The following is a 24,432-nucleotide window of genomic DNA, read 5'->3' on the forward strand; positions in this document are numbered from 1 at the left end:
CAAGTTGGGGTTAGGTTTTAGAAATCTGTGGATCAGGAGAAAGTTTTTTTGTTAGTACTCTCCCTGTTTAACATTTTGGACAGACTTGGGTGCTTCTGTATGCTTTCTCTGTACTATCTGCATGCTTAAAATCTAGGTATTGTGTACTGCTTAATGTGTTACAATTAATTCATTTGCATTATACTCCTAAGGTAAGGTTTCTCAGCCTTGCACTATGGATATTTTAGTCTGGATACTATGTTGTGGGAGCCTGCTCTGTATGTTGCAGGATATTTAGCAGCATCTCTATCCTCTGTCTACTCAATATTAGGTAGGTTCCCCTACCATCTGTAGCCCCATGTGACAATCAAAAAATGTTTCCCTGGGTGGTGAAATCATCCTGCATTGAAAGCCACTGCTCAAAGACCTCTGAGGGCACATCTGTAATATCTCCTATCCATGTATTACTAACATCAAGACTGTTTAGAATGTGATCTGCAGACTTGTATGATAAACCAATGTTACCCCATGATAAGATAAATATTGGAGATTGAGAGTACATATTTAGAAACTTTATAGCAATTTAGCATTTTCATGGTGTTTTAAAATTGTATTTTATAAAAATATCGTGGCCAGGCATAGTAGCACATGCCTATAATCCTAGCATTCAGTAGGCTGAGGCAGGAGAATCACTGCAAGTTCCAGTTTGAAGCCACCCTGGGCTATATAGTGAGCTACATGATAAGCTATTGCCTCAAATCTCCCTCTCATAATAAATAAATAAATAAATAAATAAATAAATAAATAAATAAAACATATTATAAGGTGTTGCACATTTTAAAGGAAACAAATACAGTTGGACCTTAGCGTGGATAGTTTGAGAAACACTGTTGGATATAAATATTTACTAAAATACATTTTTAAGAGCTAGGAGTGTAGCTCAGTGGTAAAGCACTTAGCTAGCATTTGCAAGAGCCTTTGGTTCCATTCCCAGCACCCCTACCACCCATCCAACCACAACAAAAACATGAAGAAAAAGAATGAAATTTTTGAGCAGATGAATATAATTGTTAGGTCACTGGAGAACTTTCAGCAGTGGAGTAATAGAAATAAAGTTATTATTTTAGGATAAATAATACAGTTATTCTGTGTGACAAGAATTGCCCTGGATGTGGTGGCATAATTCTGTAATCCCAGCACTTAGGAAGCAGAGGCAGGAGGATCATTGCAAGTTCTAGACCAGCCTGGGCTCCCAAGTGAGGTCAAGGCCAGCCTGAACTGCACAGCGAGACCCTGTCTCAAAAAGACCAAAAAAAAAAAAAAGTATCACCCTGGAGAGGACCTAAAGGACTGGATGGATCGGGAGACTAGCATATTCTACTTGTCCAGTTGCGTGTTACATAGAACTTGGTTAGGATAATGGTAACAGGAATGGAGAGGAAAGAAAGGTATGAAAATGTTATTAAAAACAAAATTGGCAGAAATTGGTGATGGATAGGAAGGCACCACTCAGGTCTTGTGAGAATATGTTGTCAATAAGAAAATCATAAGAGCCTAGTTGTAGGGAAGTGGGGAATGTCATTACACATGTTTTCAATATCCCCAAAAGAAATGGGAAACCGACTTGAAGAAAGAGAGGCAGAGTTGCCTACAATGTACTGAAGACTAGCTTTGATCAGTCTACACATATTTAAGCAACACACAGTTTCTGTTTCTGTTCTTTCTTGAAATATCTTCTTTACTTGGCTTCTCTTACTTTAGGGTTTTTTGGTTTTTTTTTTTTTTAAATCTCTTCTGTATCACTTAAATACTGGGAGTTACTCAGGAATCTTTGGCCTTTTTTTTTTCTTACTCTGTTCTCCTAAATTGGTTACACTCACTTCCATAGCTTCAGTTAGTATCTTTATCCCTTTAACTCTTGAATGTGCATATTCTTCTTCTGAAGCAGTTAGTTATGTATGGTTTTTTTTATTTTGTATTTTGGTACTGGGATTTGAACTCAGGACCTTGTGCTTGTCAGGCAGGGATTTATGCCACTGAGCTACGTCCCCAGTCCCTTCTGATTCAATTTAGAGCTTGGAATTTTTACCAGCATAACCCATTGGCTAGCTCTAACCCTGCAGTCAGTTCAAAATTAAATTTAATGATTTGCCATCTCCTTCTTCCATAGGAATACTTCCATTTCTATGCCTAGGAATTTCTATGCCTAGGAATAAGCTGCTAAAAGCCTGGACCTCTTCTTTAACCTTAACTTCTCTCTTTCCTTCAGTTCCCATTTCCAGTAAGTCAGACTACACTGTCAGTTCTGGAATCTCTTCACAGTGTCTCAGATCTGCCTAGCTCTCTACATCTCTTTCTATCACTTTTTCTTCAGGATACATCACAGTATACCTTGTCTGTATTGTTCCATAAGCCTTCAGCCTTGCCTTCTCTAATCCATTCTCCACACTGTAACTGGAGTGGGTTTGTTTTTTTTTTTTTTTTTTTGTAAAAAGGCAGGTCTGATCCTGTCACTCGACTGGCTCAGACTCTTTAGCAGCTACCCTTAACTCATGTGGTTCACAAGCCTTATGTGATCTGCTGTCTCCAGACTTTCCCGCCTCTTCTCAGCCTCTGCTCCTTCCTTGTACTCTAGGTTGCAGCAAACCTATATTATTTTCAGTTTCTCTAATTTACCATGCTACTGTCTCTTACCTCTGTATATTAGGGGCTGTTTTTGCCATGTTTTTATTCAATTCTTGTTCTTTCTCTAGGCCTAGGCTTTGATGTTTATCCAGAATGTTTGGGCTTAATACTCCTCTATATATCCCAACAATTCCATATGTTCTTTTAGGTATTATTACATTGTGTTATAGTTGTTTACAATATATGTGTATTCCAATCCCTCAGGCCACCTCCCTGCTTCCACATCATTACCTGTGCAAATACTACATAAATTCAGTAAGCAAGAAATCCAGTTCATTTTGGTTACAGATACATTTTTTATTGGCATGGTGCCTGGCTCCTGATATAAGTTTTCTAGAAATGCCAATAATGTAATTAATCTTTTTTCCCTTTATTATCAGTGCCTACTAATTTAATAAAATGCTGGGCTTCTATCATATCCATTTTCCCTTTTACCCTCTTGATTTGTCTTGATTAATTAGGTTAGACCCACGCTTTGCCCCAAGATGTTTACAGTTTATTTGGGAATCACAATAACATTGTATTTGTACATCCCCAGAACAATATTATATAAAGAATAAAGCCCATTGTAAAGCAAATTAATGAAGTAAGCCCTATGGGGAAACTGCAGATGTTTTGAGAAAGTAGAGACAGAGTGATATCTTTTAAAAGTAAGAACAGTTATGATGTTTATAGTTCATTATTGGATCTACATAAGTCCTCTCAGGTTTTTTTTTTTCTTTTTTAGTCAAAAAGCAGTGACAGTCTATTTAAGAAAGTAAAAGTGAAGAATGGGAGAAACTGGCTCTGCAGAGCAAGCTTGCACTGAGTAAATAGAAACAGAGGGTAAGAGTAAAGATAAAACTCTTAAGTGCATCTGGGAACTAAAGCTACGATAGCCTAGAGTTTTTTCTTAGACTAAGAAAGACCTCTTAGATTGGTTCCAAGTGGAACTAGGCTCCCTAAATAGGAAGGGGAATGGTTCTTGCTTAAGCATGTGTAAGCTGCCATGGATTTTATTGTTGAAGCTGCCATTTTTGTGTAAGGGAATCACAATGCTGAAATTCAAGGGCATGAGGTCAGTAGTATGTGTGAGTTTATGAGGGGCACATGTGCCTACATTCCTCTGTGCACACATTCATTTTCTTATTTACAAAATATAAAAGTAATGTGTCTTCATAAAACAACGCAAATAAGCAGAATAAAATATGAAATCTCGTATTTCACCCACTGTAGACTCTAGTTGTTCTCTCTCAGAGATAGTCACTGCAAATATATTGGTCAATCTTTTAGATCCTTTCCTAAGCATATATTTGGATATAGATACAGATATAGATGTAAATATATGTATTTTGCAGTACTGGGAATTAAACTCAAAGGTGCTGTATCACTGAGCTACATTCCCAGACCTTTTTAAATTGTTTACTTTGAGGATCTTGCTAAGTTACCTATATGGAACTTGTGATCTTTCTTCCTTAGCTTCCCTTAGTGCTGAGGTAACAAGTGTAGGCCATTGCATCCAGCTTTATTTTTTTATTTAAATAGTATCACAACAATGAGTGTTCTGTGGTTTTTGTTTTGCTTTTTGAGACAGAATCTCGCCATGTAGTCCAGGCTTAATTTTCTTTCAGCCTTGAACTTTTGTGGCAGTCTTCCTGCTTCATCCTCTTGAGTGCTGAAATTACAGATGTGCCCCACTATGCATGGCTCTGTGCCTTTTTTTTTTTTTTAACGTAATAGTATATCTTGGTTTTTGTTTCATAATAAATCCCCATTTTATTTTTTAAAAAGATAAATAGTATTAGCAAAAGTATATCCATACAAACCCTTGTAATATAAATTAGCATCTGCTTGTTAGCAGAAGAAGGCCCTTGGGCATACTCAAACAGATTCCTCCATTAGTACTTATTACTTGTGCAGCCCTGGGCCTAGAAACATTTTAGGACACTGGGCCCTAAACTCTCTGAGCCTTGGTACTTTTGCTGCAAGATTATTTATTGGTGGCTTATTATTTATAAATTTTCTAACAGTACCTGGCTGATATATCATAGATGATAATTGGTATTACTATATTGTCAGAATGTGGTTTTATAGCTCTTTGAAACAGAAAAAATATATATATCTATAACCCAACTTCTTTAATCCAACGTAAGATATGTTTCCTTTTTATCTTAAACTGTTGTTGCTGTTGAAAAGTTAACACCTGAGATTATCTTCTTGTGCTGTTTTGTAAATTAGCCATTCTGAACAGTGTTTGTTGATAGGTAGTCAAAGAGACACTTAGAAGTATTTTTTCTTTATTTGTAAAGTCATCCTTTGGCTGATTTATCTTTACTTTTTATCACATTACATCAGAGAGCAGCTGATCTGTAAATCTTGTCAGTTTCTTATGTGTGATATATTGACATGGAAAAATGACAGCCATCTTGGTAAATGGTATAGAGAATAAGACGTTGAAAGAAGAAAAAATTAATAGTCACATTAGCAGAAAAGCTGCCCAGAACTTAAACATTGCTGTTTAAGAGAGTACTTGTCCCTTGATTTGAGTAAGACTTTTCTTAGTATTCCATACAATTTGTTACTTAGTGTACCCTACCTATAACATGCTTAATGTATTTAATAAGTTCACCTTTTGAAAATTACCTGCAAGAAGCTTGCATTTTGATTTTTGCTTTCTAAAGAATTAATTTTCTTTCAGCCTTTTGAAAGTTAAGTCAGTAAATCTCTTCCATATGCCATTTTATCAATACTTCAAAATTTGATGCTAAAAATTATTATAGTGTGTCAGATTCGCAAAGGTTTGTCACTTTGAGTTCTTCAACAACATCTCTGACTTGAACACAGTGTATTTTTCTCAGAGGGAATCCTATTCTTAGAATCTGAAAGCTGGTAAGAAAAAAATGCATGTATCTGTTGCTTGAACTTCTATGTATTTACTGGAATTTGTCTACAATTACATGATTTTTTAAAGTGCTTTGTTTTAAAAATCTATGTAGAATCTTTTCAAGTGGTTGAAATTCTAGCAAGACTTAAGAGGTGTGGATAATGAATAGTTACAATTGGAGAAACCTATAATTAGTGTACTGCTAATCCACATATTATATGCATTCAGTCAATTTTTAAATATAAGTGGGGGAATTATTCATGTTGCATATTATTAGTACATTCCAGGGACATTTGCTTCTAATCCGCAAGTATTCTTACCTGACACTAGACTTACCTTTCTGTGTAACTTCTCTTTATGAGTACTTGTTGCTTTTCTGTGTGATTCCAAATTACTTTGGATTCCTCTGTGGCTTTTTCCTTAGTAAGTGTGTGCAACTGTGATGTGCTCAGAGGAAAAGAGATAGTAAGCTGTAAATTGTGGGCTTTGCAACTATAGTCTCTGCTACCCTAGAGGCTGTTTAATGCGGGAGTATCTGGTGAGCCCACAAGTGAAGACCAACCTGGGCAATGGAAGGAGACACATTAGAAAAAAAAAAAAAAAGAAAAAAAGAGAAAGAAAGAAAGAAGGAAGGAAAAGGGAAAGAGAAGACTTAGCTACTTGAGTTGCAAATTCTCACAGTCAGATCTTTTATCTGCCTGAAGCAGGTTGACTATAGGGATGATACTAAATGACGTGGAACTAAACTGTTTAAGATTTGGATGTGTCTTATAAGTATTAAGGCTTTAGTGGGATACTGTCTCAGCATAAGGAGAGAAAGATGATAATTTATTGTCAGAGCCAAAAGATTAAACCCATTTTTCCATGTTGTGTAATAATGAGTATTTTTCCATTGAAGAGGTTGAATTTTTATTGGAATAATTCTGTCTTTAGAAACTCATAAAAGAAATTAAAGTGATTGTTTTGAAAGATAGATTAAAAGACACTGTTTGCACGCATTATTTTGATTATCTTCCTCAAATTTTTACTCCTCTTACTATTAAATTCTTTAACTTTTTTCACTTGCTGCTTTCAGGGCATGAAATTTTCTCAAGAGGATTGTCATCCATTATGTAATATCTCTTTCTCTTCCTATGAGAAAGTCAGAAGTAGACAGTGTGATAAATTTTAATGGATAGAATTAATATTTGAGTCAGAATCAGGGTATGTTAGAGCAGGATAATTTAGAAATGATCAAGTTTAGCATTTCTCAAATTTACCTACATCTGCTTAACAAACACACCTACATGAAGATGTACCTGTTAATATTCCAAGGGAAATCTATCATAGAAATGCTATTTTTTTCCATGTTATTCTTACTCTGAAGAGTGAGCCATTTGTTTAAGCTAAAGTTATAGTAGACCCAAAAATCTGGATTGCCCGATTACTAGTCAGGTGCCCTTTAGGCTTAATGACTCAGTCACTTAAAATGATCAGGTTTAGTGTTGATTTACCTTTAGTTTGTTTTTTGGTTTGAGATTTCACAGCTGAAAACATGCTTCTGATTCTCCAGAGTAACGCTGATTATTTCCTGAGTCTGAACCATTCAGAAAATCCTTTACTGCCTTTGTATCATGCCAGGCTCCCTGGTGGGCTCAATGGAATCTGGAAAAAAAAATTCTTTTAACCTAATCATCACCTCCCCAGCTTTTAAAGGACCTTTGAGATGTTTTTGAAAATACTTTTATAATCAGTGTGGTGACTCACACCTGTAATCCCAGCACTACAGCACCAGAGGCAAATCTCTGCAAGTTCAAGGCCAGCCTGGGCTACATAGTGAGCTCAAGGTCAGCCTGAAGTACATAGTGAGACTCTGTCTCAAACAACTGAAAAAACATTTTTGTATTACTTCTTTTTATTGTGGCAATACATATTTATGGGAGAAAATTTCAAACATACATATAACTAAAAAGAATGAGAAAATTCACTCATTAAAAAAACTGGAAAAGTACTCTCAATACTGTGGAGTGTACATACACACACACATACACACACGCATGTACACAGATACACAAAATATTTTCTATTTTACAATCAGTTTTTTTTAACCTACTCAGTGAGTCAACAATATTTCTTAAATATTCTTCTATGACACTCTTTATCTCTTAGAAAATACTATGGTTTATTTAATCAGTCCCCTATAATCGACATATAAATTATAGTTAGTTTTTTACTGTTACACATTTTGTATGACAAGTACCTTTGGAACTAAATATTTCTGCATACCCATGTTTCTTTAGGATAAATCTTGGCAGTGAGATTGCTCAATCAAAGGGCATTCATAAGTGGAAATATTTCTTTTAGGCACTACCAAATATTCTTTCTTTTTTAAAAAAACGTAAAAATGTCATAGAGAAAAGCAGTTACTAAAGAGGGACTCTGAAAGAAAAACAAAAATGTAATGATTTCACGGGAAGCTGATGAACAGGATATCAAGAGACTTGGATCTAGTTTTAGTGACTGGGGTCACAATTTCCTCATTAGTAAAAAGAAGACCAGAAATAGGAACTTTTCCGGGACAACTATCGTGAAAGCCTTACTTCAATGAATTATGAAGATTTCTACATACAGGAAGGAAAGATTTCTACATACATGGGAGGAAAGATGCTGTGTATATGTTTATCCTGCAAGTTTTAGCTTGATTGGGTTTTTTGTTTGTTTGTTTTTGTTTTTGGTACCGGAATTGAACTCAGGACCTCATGTTTGCCAGGCAGGCACTGTGCCTCTGACTATATTCATGGCCTCGTTTTTGGTAGATTTATCACATGTTCATCTGTCTACTCAAAATATTTTCTTTTCTCTGGCTTTTCATAGCCTCTTTTTATTTTGTTTCTATATAGTTATCATTGCTTTTTAATATTAAGCTACTTGTAACAGAGGCTATTTTATTCATCTCCTGGAAGAGCTTTACTTCTCATAGTTCTTGGGTGTATAACAGAGATTCAGTAAATATCTGTGGAGAGTCACACTTTGACATCCATGTGCCCAGGATATAAAAGAAAACAGCTAAGCAAGGGGGTGCATACCTACAATCCCAGAATTTGATAGCCTGAGAAAGGATTTCCACAGGCTCAAGGTCAGTCTGGGCCATGTAATTTCAAGACCTCCTGAATTACGTAGTCAGTCTGTGTGTTAAAACATCAAACTAAAATAAAAAAATGGCAGCCTGAATTTCTCCTCTTTGAGCATTATATTTTCCACTCTGAAGAAAACCTGGTCTTAATTCTGTTTTTGTTTTTTGGTCGTTTTGTTATTGCTGTAACAATACCTGAGACTGGGTAATTTATAAAGAAAAGTTTATTTAGCTTGTAGTTAGTGGCACTGAAAGTCCCAAGTTAGGCTGCCCCATCTGGCAACAGGTTTGTTATGCATTCTTACAGGGCCGACAAGCAGAAGGGCAAGCAGGTATGTGTTGAAGGGGCAAAATACGAGGGTTGCCTCTTCTTACGACAACTCTTGTGATAATTAGTTTTGCAAAATCAAAAACTCACTTCTGGGAAAATTAATGTAGTCCCTTAAGAGTAGCATCAGTCCTTCTTAATGAACCAGTGACTTTTTGTAGGTCAGAGAGCCTCTCAACAGTTACACTGGGACCAAAGTTCAAAGTGAGTTTTGGAGCGCATATGCCACATTCAAATCATAGCACTCAGCATTATTTTTAAATTTGAGGGGTTATTTCAAAATGTTTCCCATCTCTTCTACTCAGCAACACAATTCTGAGTCTTTGGTAGCTTTAACAAATTTTGACACTTTAAAAAACTACACATATTCAGGCTTTGCTTCACATTCACGGAATCTGAATGTTAGCCAAAATTGACACCCAGCACTAGCAGTAGCTCAGTTGCTCCTGGGGTTTTAGCTTTGTCAGACAGATTGACATTGAAGTTCCGAGGCTGCCTCTTGCAAAATGTCTTCATGAGAAAGTCACTGTATCACTATAAGCCTTGGGCCTCTTTTTTAAAAAAGAAGGTAAGAATAATGCCTAAATTATAGAGCTTATTTTGTTTTATTTTGACAACACTTGATGTATATTTTTCAACTTTCAGAGATTTATATGCCTATAGAAAATATCATGCTTTCTCATGTATCGTGAACATCTACCAGTGTCCAAGTTCCAGAGCCCTAAGTATTTTGATAACCAAGGCTATCCTACTAATGAAATAAAAAATACTTATCTTTCATGGGAAAAAATGTCTCAAAGTCAGATTATCAACAAGCCTCTGGAGAAACATAGTGACAAATTTACAATTAGATACTGTGTTCATTTAATGCCCAATTTAAAATGAGATATAAAGCAACAGCGTAAAATAATTGTAATGCTTTTTAGATAGGACAGTCTCAGATCTGCAGTTATTAAAATATTAGCATGGTTGGCATGTCCATTTAATTGTTTAACAGTGTATTCATGTGTGTAGCCAAAAGAAGTGCACACAGTGATTATCAGATCGTAAATAAGAGTTTACTTTTTTCCTGCTGCTTCTATAATAGCTTAATACATAACTGCCAAGAGGTGGTTTAATAGTACCATTTCCAAAATGTTTCTTTTCTGTTAATCTTAACAAAATTAATTTACTAATTCGTTAATGCATTAGCTCTACTTCCACAGCATTGTCATTCAAAAAGATCTAGAAGCTTAGTATTATGAAGTGAGGACCAATAAACAGACACATTAAAAACAATTACACGGATAGAACTCTGGGGTTCCAATTTGAAACTATTTTCTCCATATGAAGATACTTGCAAAGAATCTTCCCTTTGCTTTGCTTCGCCCTTCTCCATCCACTCAGTAAATACAGAAATGTGTAACTCCAAAGGGTGGTTTACTAAAGGTCACTTCCAGAAGACAAACCTTCCTTTCCTAGAAACTCTAACAAAAGGACATTTACAAAAGGGTCATTTTGCTACTTGTACTTTTGGCAAACTTTGGGCACATAGGGATCTCTTCCCAGCTACATTTGTTGCATTTTCTGTTAGAATTCTTTTGTCTCTCTCTTATTTCTTTGCATTGCATGCATTTATCAGATCCATTATTAAATACTCCTAATTTTTTTTCCGCTTTATTTTTTGAGTCAGTTCTTTTTTCTTTTTCATAGCTTCAGTGAATTATACTTGGAGCACAACAATAGCCTCTTTATTTTAATTTTCCAACCTTTCATTTTCTTTTCTTCCTTTCCATCCTAGAATAATTACTTCAAGTCTCACTCTCAAAACTAGCAGGTTCATCAGAATGTCAAAGGAATTGTAGGATCTCAGCATTTTAAGGGCTTTTAATAGTCGTTTAATTCATACATCTGTCTTTTTTTTAATCATCTCTGCATTTCTGCTGAGTAACTTCTGTCAAGTGCCTGAAGCTGAGGTTGAATTTTTCCAGTGAAAAGAAAGTCACTCTCTTAATATTGCGTTCTACTGGGGGTGGGTGTGTTTGTCTTTGCTCCTTGTTTCCTATGCTGGAGATTGATCCTTGCAGCCCACACGTGCTAGCCAGTGCTTATCACTGAGCTGCATTGCCATTCCTTGGCTTCTGTTCCAGGATAACTGTAAGTTCAAGTTTAGTCGTCTTTGCAAGGGGGAGCTGTGTATTCTTGTTGTTTCTATTATAAGCTCTAGTTCTTTCCTTGAGAGTATATAGAACAAGAATAATTTTACTTTCTTGTAGAAACCTGATAGATATATGCAAATAGCTATTCTGTCCCAACTTTAACTCTCCTCAAGAGTCATCCTTTCTGTACAAAAGAGAGGAAAAGAAAGTGCTCCAAACTATATAACTGCATGTATATTTAAGTGTATAAGATAGAAAATGATATCACAGAGTTTTATTGGATCAATGAACAGAACTGTTTGCAGTATCATTGATGGAATGTCCACTTTACAAGCTTTAATTTTGTGACTTGAACAATTATTTCTAAGATGACAATATGTAATCCATTAACTAGTGATTTCCTACTGTTCATTTTTTTCTGTAAATCTGTATAACTTGTACCCTTTCCCTGCTTTTTTTTTTCTTTTTTCCTTAAATAAAATTAAAAAAAAAAAAAAAAAAAAAAAAGAGTCATCCTTTCTGGAAGTTAAATCTCCAAGGTTGGTTGGTTCCTCCAGCTATTCGAGACTTGTTCTTTAGCTCACCATTGTGTTCACTTCTGTGAACATCACTGTTTGTTCATATTCATTTCAAGTTATGAAACTCAGACTCATTGGAGTATTACAAGTGTGGTGTCTTATAAAATAAACCAGGACTAACTACCCTTTGTTCAAAATATCAGTCTTTTTTTACTGCAGGCTGATACTGCATTAACATTTTTTTACTTCCTCATTCCAACTTGACTCATATTGAATTTACTGTGGAGTAAAACCGTAAGTCATCTCTCACAAAACCTTATCTTTCCAAGCTGCACTCAAGTACAGGAAATTTACATATATTCTTGATAATTTTTATCTTGTTACAATAGCGCTCGTTGCTCTTCTACAGCTACAACTTGTCAAAGAATAAGGAAATTTATTATCAGCTTATAGACTTAATTGAGGCCATGGAATATTTACAGTAAGTAAAATAAAGGCCTAAGAACTTTTAGAAAACACCTGAGTATGGTGTCAGTTGTAACTACACTTACAGTGTCCTCTGGACTGCATTTTGATACACCTTGGGATGCTTGTTATTGATTCACCTGGGGATGCTCCACTTCAGGCTTAATGGATTCAAATTTCTAGGAATTATACCTGTACATATGTATTTTTAACAAGTGCTGTTGGACACTGGTTCACATTGAAGTTTGACAACTGCTGCCTGGGTACTGAAGAATTGAGCTAAAAAGTGTGATCAGAGTTACAATAATATTAGTTAAGGAGAATTTCTGAACTAGTTCTGAACTATTAGAGTGAATAGAAGTACTAGATTTAAAAAAGAAGATACAAGTTGTCTGGTGGGAAGACAGATATTTATTATGTTAAAGCAGAGGTCCTAGAGAGCCATGAGTAACAGGAATTTAAAGCTAAGGGACAGAGGGAATGAAAAAGAAAAGAAAAACTGTAACTTCTGAAACTAATAAGGATAGATGTGCCAGATGAAAACAAGGCAGGACCTGCTACAGAGGAAGCATGATCTTCGTCATCAAGAATTCATGAAATACCAGGCAACACCCTATAAGGGAGTGTAAAAGGGTGGGGGTGTCAGCAAAGATTAATTTGGAGAGTTGTTCCATATATCCCATCTTTATTCTGTACTATCTAATGAGAAGATCTACATTAAGTCTTAGTTGACTAATTTGGATTCAGACCAGTCAGGTGGTAGACATCTTGCACAGCTGCCTGATGCTCAGGGCATAGGCCTTTTTCACTTTATCATAGCAGAAATTAAAGTGCTCTTGGCATTTTAAAGTTGGTGGAGCATCAGCAAGTCTCTGCTAGACATAATGATGCCCAGAGAAAGGATGATAAAAAACATGACTGTTCAAAAAGGATCAGGAGGAGTGGTCTTAGTCTTGAATGTTTCCTCTTCTCAAAGCTTTAATAAGCAAGTGTAGATGATAATCTATTTTAGATGCTGATCGACAGTCTTTGAAACAAATAATGGCCCCTATAATAGACACTCAGGGAAGTTATGCTCCAGTTTTTTACTGTATGTTTGGAGAAGACAAAAACTATTTCTTAGAGTTAATAATTATACAGTACTACCAACATGGTGAGTCGGGGAGCTAAGAAAATACTCATGACTGTAGTTTCAATTAGTAATTTTTAGAAGATCCAGAAGAGAAGTAGAAATTATAAAAACTTCAAATCTGAAGATTAAACATTAATATTAATTGTGATTGTATTTTCTATTTGTGCATGCACTATTTAAGCATTTAAACCTGGTTTGCACATCTGTATGGAAAGGCTTGCAAGGCTTGTGACTGTGTCCTGGCCTGCCACTAGTTTTTAGACAGCTGCCCTCTTGCAAATGAATTTGTCTGCATTTGAACTGGAAGCTGCTTTGGATTCCACTTTAAACAAAATGAATCATTTGAAATCTACTTCATAGTTTTCTCTCTCTCCTTATATATCATATTATCCACAAAATGAATTAAAAACTTCTGATGCTAATTTGACAGAGATCACTTCTAATTTACTGTCATTCTGCTTACTCTTGTGTAAAATTACCGTTTACTATGGTCTTTCTGTAGAAAATTGGTGACAGTTTTTCTTCAATGCATTTGGTTTCTAATAACTTGTAGGGAAAACAAAGAAACTGCTCTTTAAGAGTTTAGCAAATACAAATTTGTCATTTTTTAGATAATATTTTAGAAGATTATAAACAGTAAGCATTATTGTTCATTTCCAGTGTTTCAAAAGTAAGGTTCTGTAGTTTTTATAAGGCCATTTTAAGAAAAAAGATAGTTTATTAGATATCGTAGAGGTGTTTTGTGTATCATTTTTAACATGCCTATCATAATTGATAAGGCTGTATTCTATAAAAGACTTTTAGGTTAGAAATCACGCCAAGCCATCTTAAAACCTCTTAAAAGTCTGTCCACTGAAATTTTTATGCTTATTATAATTAGATAGTAACACCTGTAGCTCAAACAAAATCCAAATTGTTTATGTTGTGGGAGGGCTGCTGATTCAACTAAGAGACTGGTAACTGAAAGGGGATAAAGAACATAATGCTAATCTACCTCAAAATAAGAATCAAAGGACTGGCCGTGGTGATCTAGCATTGCAAATATACTTTAAATGAAGTACACAGAAATAGCCCACGGTGCTCCCAGTTATTCCAGTGAGGGCCTGCAGAAAGGGACAGTGACAGCTGTGGACTATGGGAGGGTTACAATTCAGGGTAAAGTGGAGCTCTGGAAAACAAACATACTGTACTTGAATGATAGAACAGAGGAGGGGAAAAGGGTAGAGGGATGTGTACATGTGGAACCGATAATCATGGTGACTTGGCTCTTTTATGGATAAGGTACATGTTGATGCTGTATGAGCTTGGAAAGTTTAAGAAACTGGTTAAATTGACTCTGTGGAGGGGAAGACAGACAGGCAGGATTGACTCTAATAGTCTAGCTAAAAGGACAGCTAATTCCACAGAGAATCCTAACTCAATGAAATGCTAATAAAGTCATGTGAAAATTTTATGGTCCAACTCATTTACTACCATACTAATTTAGGGTTTCAGATTCATTAATGGAATGGGTACTATAATTTGCAAAGTTTAGTAACAGTAATGTTAAATAAAGTTATAAGGGTCCAGATGGTCACAATTGTCAGTTCTAGAAGGAATTCAGTAAGTAAAATAGTCATTTAAGCTTATGGTCACCTAATTGTGATCTAAATTCCCACATAGTAGTTGAGAGTCTGTTTCCATTTTATCACTCATCCACAGGAAAATGAAAATATAAGCTATCATTAATTAGCCAGTATTTATGAGCTCTTTTTATATACTAAGAAGTTTGCTAAGTACTTTATGTGCATTATATGTGCTTAATACTCATGATAATCTTTGGAAGTAGTTGCTATTATTATTTCCTGAAAGAATGAGGATTTGAATCCAGGCAAACTGACATTAGAGCCTCCACTTTTAACAATGTACACAAAACTGAGTTTATTTAACATAAAAGACTGCTCTTTATTCTGAGATATGTGTCCTACCTTTTAACATTAAAATGTATTTTCTTATATGAAATAGTGCTGATTGATGGTGTCAGCCTTTTTTTTTAAGAAATCTTGTCTTTGCAAAGTAAAACTAAATAACTTAAAATGACTGCATTTTTCCCTGCTTAAAAAATTTCTTTTGCTAGTTTGTGAAATTTGGGTCTGAGAATAATTTATCCAAACAATGGGGCTGCTAATAATTTTTAATGTTCTCTAGAGGTTTTCACTTGATTTCCTATTTAATCCAGTTAACCCTTGATGTATACCTGGCCATGAATAATATACTTTTGGCCTTCTTGGATAGGTAGTTATTGTAAAACATAATTAAAATTTAACTTTGTGATGCAAACTCTAGGAAATTATTAAAAATTTAAGGCAAGTGGTCTAGAGTAAGATACAAACCAGTTTATACTAAATTTATAGAATACAGTTTTGGGTTTTGCTTGTTTTTATGGTACTAGAGTGTCTTAGTTACTTTTCCCTTGCTAAGACAAAATACCTAAAACCCACAAATTAAGAGAAGAAAGGTTTACTTTTAGCTCTCACAGCTTATAGAGGTTTCAGTCCATAATTGGTTGGCTTCATGGCAGAGAGCCAACAGTTCATGGCTGTGAAAATGGCAAAAGCAATAAGCAAGGAAAGAGAGAGAGACAAACCTCTTTCCCTTATATTGTATGCAGGCTACCTACCCTAAGACAGGTATTGTACTCAGATCCTTGAACCCAGCATTGGATCATGAATCGTCACAAACTCTAGATTTGGCTACCTCGGAAGAGCTTGCTCTTTATGACCACATGAGGCTTTGGGGGTACATCCAGATGCAAACCATACCATAGGAGTTGAACCTAACACCTCCCATGCTGAGCTACATTCCAGGCCTTTTTATTTTTAATTTTGAGACAGTTTTGCTAAGTTCCCGAGACAGAACTAAAATTTGGAATACCCCTGCCTCAGCCTTTTAAGTGCTGAGACTATAGGCATATACCACCATGCCTGGTTAAAAATATAGACCTGTAATGAAGTTCTAATGTCTGAGTCACTTAAAATTTTAATAAACAAGGATATTATCATTTGCCCTATTTCTTTGTCATTTATAATCATTTAGGCTTCCAATAATAACCATATGCATAAAATAGCAACTTAATTATGTATATGTAGGCATAGCAAGTTAATATATGAATATGTTTTGAACATTTTGGATTATATCGTTCACTTCCATCTGCCTTTCTGTTGCTATAATCAAGAATTGTTAATGTATTTTACCCAAATAAAAAGTATTTTTAGAAGATGATTAACAGGAGAAGTTATTAAACAGTCAACTACTTGGGCACAGGAAATTAAAGGAAATGCTTTGGAACTACATTTGATTATACTAGTTGCCCATGATAATTCTTATTTATATGAATCAAAGAGGAAGGAGATGAGAATGACTTAGAATAAAGATCAAAACCTCAAATGTGGCAGAAATGGAAAAAAATGTAATGAAAACATTCAAATAATAGTTTTTATCTTATATTTTTGATGAAAAATTAAACAGCATAATCAAGCTGTAAATATGTTGACTTCAAATTGACTCAACCTTGTTGTTACATCATGTTACTAATCCTTACAACTCAGTTATGAAAAGATGGTTAAAATGAAAAATGTCAAGATTCTTATGGCAGCTTAGACAAAATATATTTATAGAATTGAATAAGAATCTACACCTTATGTAATGCCATGACTTGCTTATATAAGAGGATAGTCTCTCGATGACCTGAGTCTCATATGCTAAGTTCACTTACATAATGGCGTCTATCTAGTCAGGCACATTTCGCCACAGTTTTCTAATCCCCTGTGTTCCTTCAGCACACTTGTTCAGTATCCTCTTTCCTCATCCCTGTGTTATAGATGACCTACCTGGCCCCTGCTTTACCTGCTTGAACGTTTTGAGAAAAGGTCTTGCTAAGGTCACTTCTTTCCTCTTGTTTGCATAAGTAGTCTCAGAAGGACAGGCAACTTGGACAAGCTGTATCCCTGTATCCCTCTTTTATATAGCCAGGCTTCTGAAATTGTGATCTCTGAACCTGCTTGTACTATTTAACTTCCTTCTATGTAAAGGAAGACACCTCTACCCAAAATGCTCTGACCCTGATCTAAGACCCTACCACCCAGGTCAACATGAACTTTTAGATTTGAAAGTCTATTGTCCTCTTCCTAGGCTTTATTCTCTCTGAAGCATATATCTTTGTCTTCATACTCTCTTGCCTAAAGCTTTTTGTGGCTTTCATGTACTTTCAAAAAATATTTTAAGATATCAGAACCAGTCAATCTGATATCTTTTCTGAGCTTTTAGAGTCTATTTTTATTACCCATAATCACCCAAACTTTAAATGCCTTATAGCCAAAAACAAAATAATGATTTCCTCTATTTGCCAGACTAGTTCTTCCACCTCTTCTGTCTTGGTATCTGTGGTTGTCATTTTACCTGTGTCTCCAAACTAGATACATTAAGGTCACTCTTGACTCCTCTTCCTTCTCTGATTTTCACTTGGTCTCTAAGCTCTGATAATTAGCCCCACATCTATCTATCTATCTATCTATCTTTTTTTTTTTTAATCAGTACCGGGGATCGAACTCATGACTGTGTGCTTGCAAGGCAGGCACTTATGCCACTAAGCTATATCCCCAGCCCTTAAGTTTTTTTTAATCTATCTTTCGATCTACCTTTCTTTCTTCCTTTCCTTCCTTCCTATCTTCCTTCTTACTATTTTCTATAACTGTTGCCTTTTTCTATTCTTAGTATCTTATCTGGATTATTTCAGTAATATGTTCAGGGATTTTAAGTTTGGATTTCATGGGTTGAGCTCAGAGAGTTTTTAAGAATCCTTTCAAAATTGTTTTCAAACTGTGTACATGTGCATTTTTCTGGGGAAGTCCATTAGACAGTTATGTAAGAAAGAATGGGAAATACAGAATATGATAGTTTAAATCAGTTCCACTGATATTTTTCGTTCATTTTCCTTTGCTGCTTAATTCACTAATCCAGATTAGTGATCCTGCGTAGTAAGCGGGCCTGTAAGATACTAAGATGGGAGAACAGAAGTTGCAGTTAGCGCAGCTCAGTAGTCAAGCAGCCACTGATCTGCCAGCTGCTTCTCAGCGTCAAAGGCAAGGCATCACGTCCTAGAGAATCTCAGGAGAAATCTGGGGCATCGGTGGGGTGAAGAACATCCTCCCCAGGCCTGTGGACCCATTTGCTTATGTACTCTGAGAGGACTAGAAATGGTGTAAAAACTTAATAAAGAAAACTACAGAATCATGTAGTGAGTCAGTGTTTCCAGAAAAAGGCTAACAAGCTGCCTTCAGTTATCCTTCCACCCTCAGTTTATTTGTTCGCCAGTCCTTCTTCCACTCCACCAGGAGAGTTAGCTTTTATACACGTGTCTCATCACCAGCAAAACAGTTAGAAACCCAACACCTCCATTTCCAGCTACTACCCTCTCCAGCCTTCCAAGACTATAACTACTGCTGGCTGTTTTGAAAGAATAGCTTTTATGTCCATAACTTTATGCCTTTTACTGTTACAGTCTTTGTATTTGTGGTACCATTTTCCCCTACTCTCCAACCATAAATTTCCTGTTCATCCTTCCAGTCCCAGATTCAATGTTACCTCTTCCCCTTGTCCATCCCTAATTTTCTGCCATCACCCTGGTAGAATCAGTCTCTCTTAGAGTCTAAAAACACTTCATACATATCTCTGATACATCATATTATAGTAATTTATTTGTATTTCTGTCTTTCTTACTAAGACAGGAATTCACTTCAAGTAGGGACTTTTTCATGTTTGTATCCTAACACCTACCTTAGTACCTAGCCTAAACAGGAGCTTAATACACTTTTGTTGAATGTAATTAGTTTTTATGGCTCACTTAAAATTAGAGACCAATGCTTACTTTTTTTTTTTTTTTTTTTGGTCTTTTTTATTTTTATCGGTACCAGGGATCAAACTCACGACTGCCTGCTTGCAAGGCAGGTGCTTATGCTGCTGAGCTAAACCCCCAGCCCCGACCAATGCTTACTTACTAAGCAGAATAGACTATAATAATATTGGTAATAGTAAAATCCCATTTCATTGCTTATTCAAGTAACTGATTCTTTTGTGAAAGTGAATTTTAAAAGTTTTTACCTGTAAATGTATTTTTATTTGTTTACTTTAGATGGTAAAGAAATTAAGAGTATCAGTGCAGACTAGAGCTTCTAAGACATCCCTATTGATGCTATGTTTTAAACATTAACTCTTTGCCTTTCAAAAGAATTCTCCAACAGAGTGAAAAGAAAACCCACAAATTGGGAAAAAAATCTCAGTCAACTGTCCCTCAGACAAAGAACTTCTATCTAGAACATATAAAGAATTAAAAAAAAAAATCAGGCCCCCAAAATTCAAAGACCCAATACAAAAATGGACATCTGAGATGAATACACACTTCTCAGATGAAGAAATACAAATGGCAAATAAATACATGAAAAAATGTTCAGCATCATTAGTCACTAGAAAAATGCAAATTAAACAACACTGAGATTCCATCTTGCTCCAGAAAGAATCACCAAGATCAAGACAACCACCAGTAACAAATGCTGGAGAGGCTGTGGGGGAAAAGGAACACTTTGCACACTTGGTGGAGTGTAGACTGGGGCAAACCAGTATGGAGGTCAGTGTGGAGGTTCCTCAAAAAGCTGGGATTAGACGTCCAATTTGACTCAATTATCCTACTTTTGGGCATATTCCCAGAAGAATTGAAACCATCATACCACAGTGATATACATGGTATATATAATATATAAACATAGAAGCATAATTTGTAAGCGTCAAATCTTGGAAACAACCCAAATACCCATCAACTGAGGAAGAGATAAAGTTGTGGGTTTTTTAATACAATGGAGTACTACTCAGCTGTAAAGAAGGATCACATTGAGGCTTTTATAGGTAAATGAATGCGTCTTGAGACTGTACACATAAAGTGAAATAAATCAAACTCATGTGTAAATACTGAAGAAACTGAAAGAGTAAAGAAGATCCAAAATCTTCAGTAAATATTGTAGAAGGATAAGAAACTGCTCAAAGGGGAAAAATAGGGAAAAGGAGATAGGGGGGAAAAGAAAAAAGATACGAATCTGTATTTATACATTTAAGATAGCTAAGATGATTGTACTACTAATTCTATTAGTTCTTCAGACAAAACAGTTATCATTCATAGGATTAGATAAATTTTGCATGTCTATATTTGATAATCTGTTTTGCAGATAACTATGGAAAAAAACAGCCTTTGTTATGTTTCTACCAGCTTGTTTTGAAAACTTACATTGTTGTTGTTTTGGATTTTCTGTTATTGTTACTTACCTGTCTCTTTTGTTTCTTTTTTTTTTTGTATTTTGTTTAGTCCTCTCCTCTAATACAGATGTACATGTATAGGAATCTCTCCTAAAGAACTTCTAAGAGTTGATTTTATTGTGTGATGATATGAACAGCTATTTTGAAGAAAATGAGACATTATGATAGCCATTGCTGATTTCCTATCAACTGGTTTTGACACCCTATAATGCATTTATTCTTTGTTTTGATTGGTTTTAGTCTGTTTTCTATTATTTGATTTCAATATGTGTGAGGGTATAAATAGCTATTTTGAAGAGAACAACAGATATTACAGTAGCCATTGTTGATTTCCTATTGTCTGATTTTGAAGGTCCATAATGCTTTCATTCTTTTGTTTTGATTGGGTTTATACTATTTTGTTTTATTTGAATTTATTGCATGTGAAGGTATGGAAGTTATTTCAAGGAAATCAAGAGACATTATGATAGCCACTGTTGATTTTCTGTTGTCTTCTTCTGAAATCCTGTGGTTTGCATTGTTCTGTTCTGATATGCTTGATTCTGTTTTGTTTTATTCTCTTTAAAATAAGAAAAAGGTCTGAGTTGTTTTAATCCAAAACACATTAAATCAGATGTTTTCTTCATACAAGAATAGGGCTGAGAATATAACTCAGTGGCACAGTGCCTGCCTGACAAGCATGAGGTCCTGAGTTTGATTCCTGGTACCAAAAAAAAAAAAAAAAAAAGAATAGAGTAACAGAGTTCAGATTCCAGTATTTATGTATTATACTATCTGTTTCACTAAATTAGCAGTCCGAATTATTACAAATGTGTTTTCTTACATATTGTTTATTTTATTTTCAAGAGAATAAAACCAAATGAGACAAAACAAAATAGAGTCAGTCAAAACAAAAGAACCAACATGGTACATGACTTAAAAACAAAATACAAGGAGATCAGTAAGGGCTACCATAATGCCTCTTGTTATCTTCAAAAGATTTGCCCATATCATCAGGCATAATAAAAGTGGAAAAAAACAGTACAGAACAAAACCAATAAAAACAAAACATTGGAGACATTATAGGACTTCAAAAGAAAATAATATTAAACTAGAATGGGTATCGTAGTGTATCTTATTGTCTTCAAATAGTTGCCTATACCATCAGACTTGATACTATCAAACAAAACAGAATAGAATAAAATCAGTCAAAACTAAACAGTGAAAGCAATACAGAGCTTCAAATCAAGCTAATAGGAAATCAAAAATGGTTACCATAATATATCCTGCTGTTTTTGGAATAGCTATCATGCCATCAAATCTAATACAAGGAGACAAACTGAAACATTTCTTATGTATTTAAATTAGTTCTGCAATAAAAAAACACTGTTCCACACATTTAGAGCCTCAATAATTTTAAGAAGGTCTTTCCTTCTAACAGTTTACTTATTCATACCTTTACTGAGCAGTATATGCCGAGCATTAGACTGGATGGTTGTGACTCAAGATTAAGACAGTACATACATGCCCTTGAACAGTGTACCATCTAATAGAGAAGAAAGTATCTAAATAAATAATTGCATTATAAACTTCAGAGAAGGGGAAAGAAAACTCTTAGAACTAAGGTCAAGGTTAAATATGGGTATGTCTGCTGACCATTTTTTAGATAGAGAAGCAGAGCCCTAAAGGGAGTTTATGCTTGGAAATCATTTTTTTAAATTTACAAAGTAGGAATCTTTAAGAATCATAGGGGCGGGGGATTTAGCTCAGTGGCATAAGCGTCTGCCTGGCAAGTGCGAGGTCGTGAGTTCAATCCCTGGTACTGCCAAAAAAAAAAGAATCAATGGCATGGGATAACTCTTTATTTATTTATTTATTTATTTATTTTTTTTTTTTGTCTTTTTCATTTTTATCGGTACCGGGGATCGAACTCACGACCGCCTGCTTGCAAGGCAGGTGCTTATGCCGCTGAGCTAAACCTCCAGCCCTAGCATGGGATAACTCTTGAGAGAACAGTAAAGATTTGGGAAATTAATAAGAAAGATTAGAGTGAGACTAACAAAAACAAGTAAAGGGCTGCATGCAGTTTTGAGAAAGCAGTGAAATTAGAATTGGAATTTAGATAGCATGAAACTGGAGATATCAGTCAGCCTGGTGGTATAATTTTCTCTGCCTTATGCTCTGTGGCCAGTGTGTAGGTGTAGCAAAGCCATATTGCATTCAGAGTTCATGGGATAGGTATTACAGGAGTATAAGAAGGCCAGGAATTTAAGAATTCATCCAAGAAAGTATGGTTAGGAGAAAGTCAGCATGCTTGGAGAAAGTCAAGAAGTTGGAGATAAGTATAACACCTGGTACTTTGTACATATTCAGCACATGATCCTTTTCTCCTTTCTGACTCCTTTCATTGTATCTGTTCCACCACCTGCCTCTGTTATGGGCAGTATGAAACAAATAGTTTGTTATTGGCTTGGAGGGGAATATTCATTGCCAGGTTGTGATGTCCTCATCCAGTTTGTCCCAGTGACTTAGTGGCAGTGCTGAGAGAAGGTGGCCTCTAGAGAAGCTCAAGCTTATCTCTGTACCTCCCTACCACTCCTGCTTTGAGGGATGGGTCAAAGAATGAAGACATTTTATTGAGTGATGATTCTTGGGGCAGGGATTTATTCCATGATGAGAAGCATTACAACTCTAAGCTTTCAAGGGTTTACACTGAGTTCCTTTCTTTCTACAAGCTGAACTGTATGTACGGATCTTAATTACTTTTAAAGACATAACAGGAGTCCTTGACATAGGATAAATATAACAAACACACTGGGAACCTAAAAGATCTTCCTTCTCAGAATCTAGTTTCTAATAGTGTTGGTTATACCTTTTGATTCACTTCAAGTAAGTTATCAAATATATTGTTGTATTTTAAAGATATTTTGTAAGGTTTTCATTTCAAATAAGAACAAGTAATTTTCCATGGAAGCATATTAGGTACATCACGTCTCCAGAGATTTTTTTTGCATCCATATGTATGACAGTGAAATCTGAGAATCCTCTTCTACAGAATGCTTTTTGGGGTAGAGTACAAAGAAAAAACTCACCAGAATGGAGCTATGTATCTTTAACTGTGAAATTACTAGAAAGGAGAGGTTTCCAGAAAAGTAAACAGAAGCTACAGGTCTTCATTCTAAGAAATGGAGTAAACATTCATTTTGAGTTATTAGGGAAGTTGTGGGGGGGGGGGTCCTAGATCATGAGTCTTTGTTATTTTGAATTGTTAATAATACAGTTTGGGGATTTTCATTTTGTTTTTTACTTTTTGTTTGGGTAGTGAGTCGAGGTCCTTCACACTGACATTCATCTCCAGCCCTTTTTATCTTCTGTTTTGAGACAGGATCTTTCTCTAAATTGTCCAAGCTGGGCCTGAACTTCTGATACTCCTGACAGCCTCCCTAAGTACTAGGATTACAGATATTTGTCACTGTGCCTGACTTTGTTACTCTTTAAGGCATTTAGCCGTGCTTGCCTAGAAAGTAAATGAATATTACTGTTTTGGTTACTTTTCTTGTTGCTGGGACCAAAATACCCAACACCCAAAGTTAAATAACAAAAAGTTAATTTAATTCACAGTGTAATGTTTCAGCCTATAATCTGCTGAGTCCAAGGCAGGATGGCTTATGGCAGAGGGCAACAGTTCGTGGTGGTGGAAAGCAGCAAGAGCAAAAAAGGGAGGAGCACAGGAAAAAACTCTATCCCTTATATTGGGTAGACCACACCCACTGTAGAGTGGGGGTAGCTCTAACACCCATAATCCCAGCATTGACCGTGAATCAATCACCAATTCTAGAAGCCTGCTCCCATGACTGCATGAAGCTTTGGGGGGACATCCAGACACAAACCA

At 35.5% G+C, this 24,432-nt stretch overlaps 1 protein-coding gene across 2 annotated transcripts in view; it reads left to right on the top strand.

Moving 5' to 3' along the window:
• Positions 1–24,432, top strand: part of Nsf (N-ethylmaleimide sensitive factor, vesicle fusing ATPase) — a 155,126-nt gene that overhangs the window by 55,062 nt on the left and 75,632 nt on the right. The gene's annotated exons all lie outside the window — the stretch shown is intronic.

This window comes from Cavia porcellus, unplaced genomic scaffold (assembly GCF_034190915.1).
Source record: "Cavia porcellus strain 051 isolate PalLab524CR breed Dunkin Hartley unplaced genomic scaffold, mCavPor4.1 scaffold_32, whole genome shotgun sequence".
Classification (NCBI taxonomy): domain Eukaryota; kingdom Metazoa; phylum Chordata; class Mammalia; order Rodentia; family Caviidae; genus Cavia; species Cavia porcellus.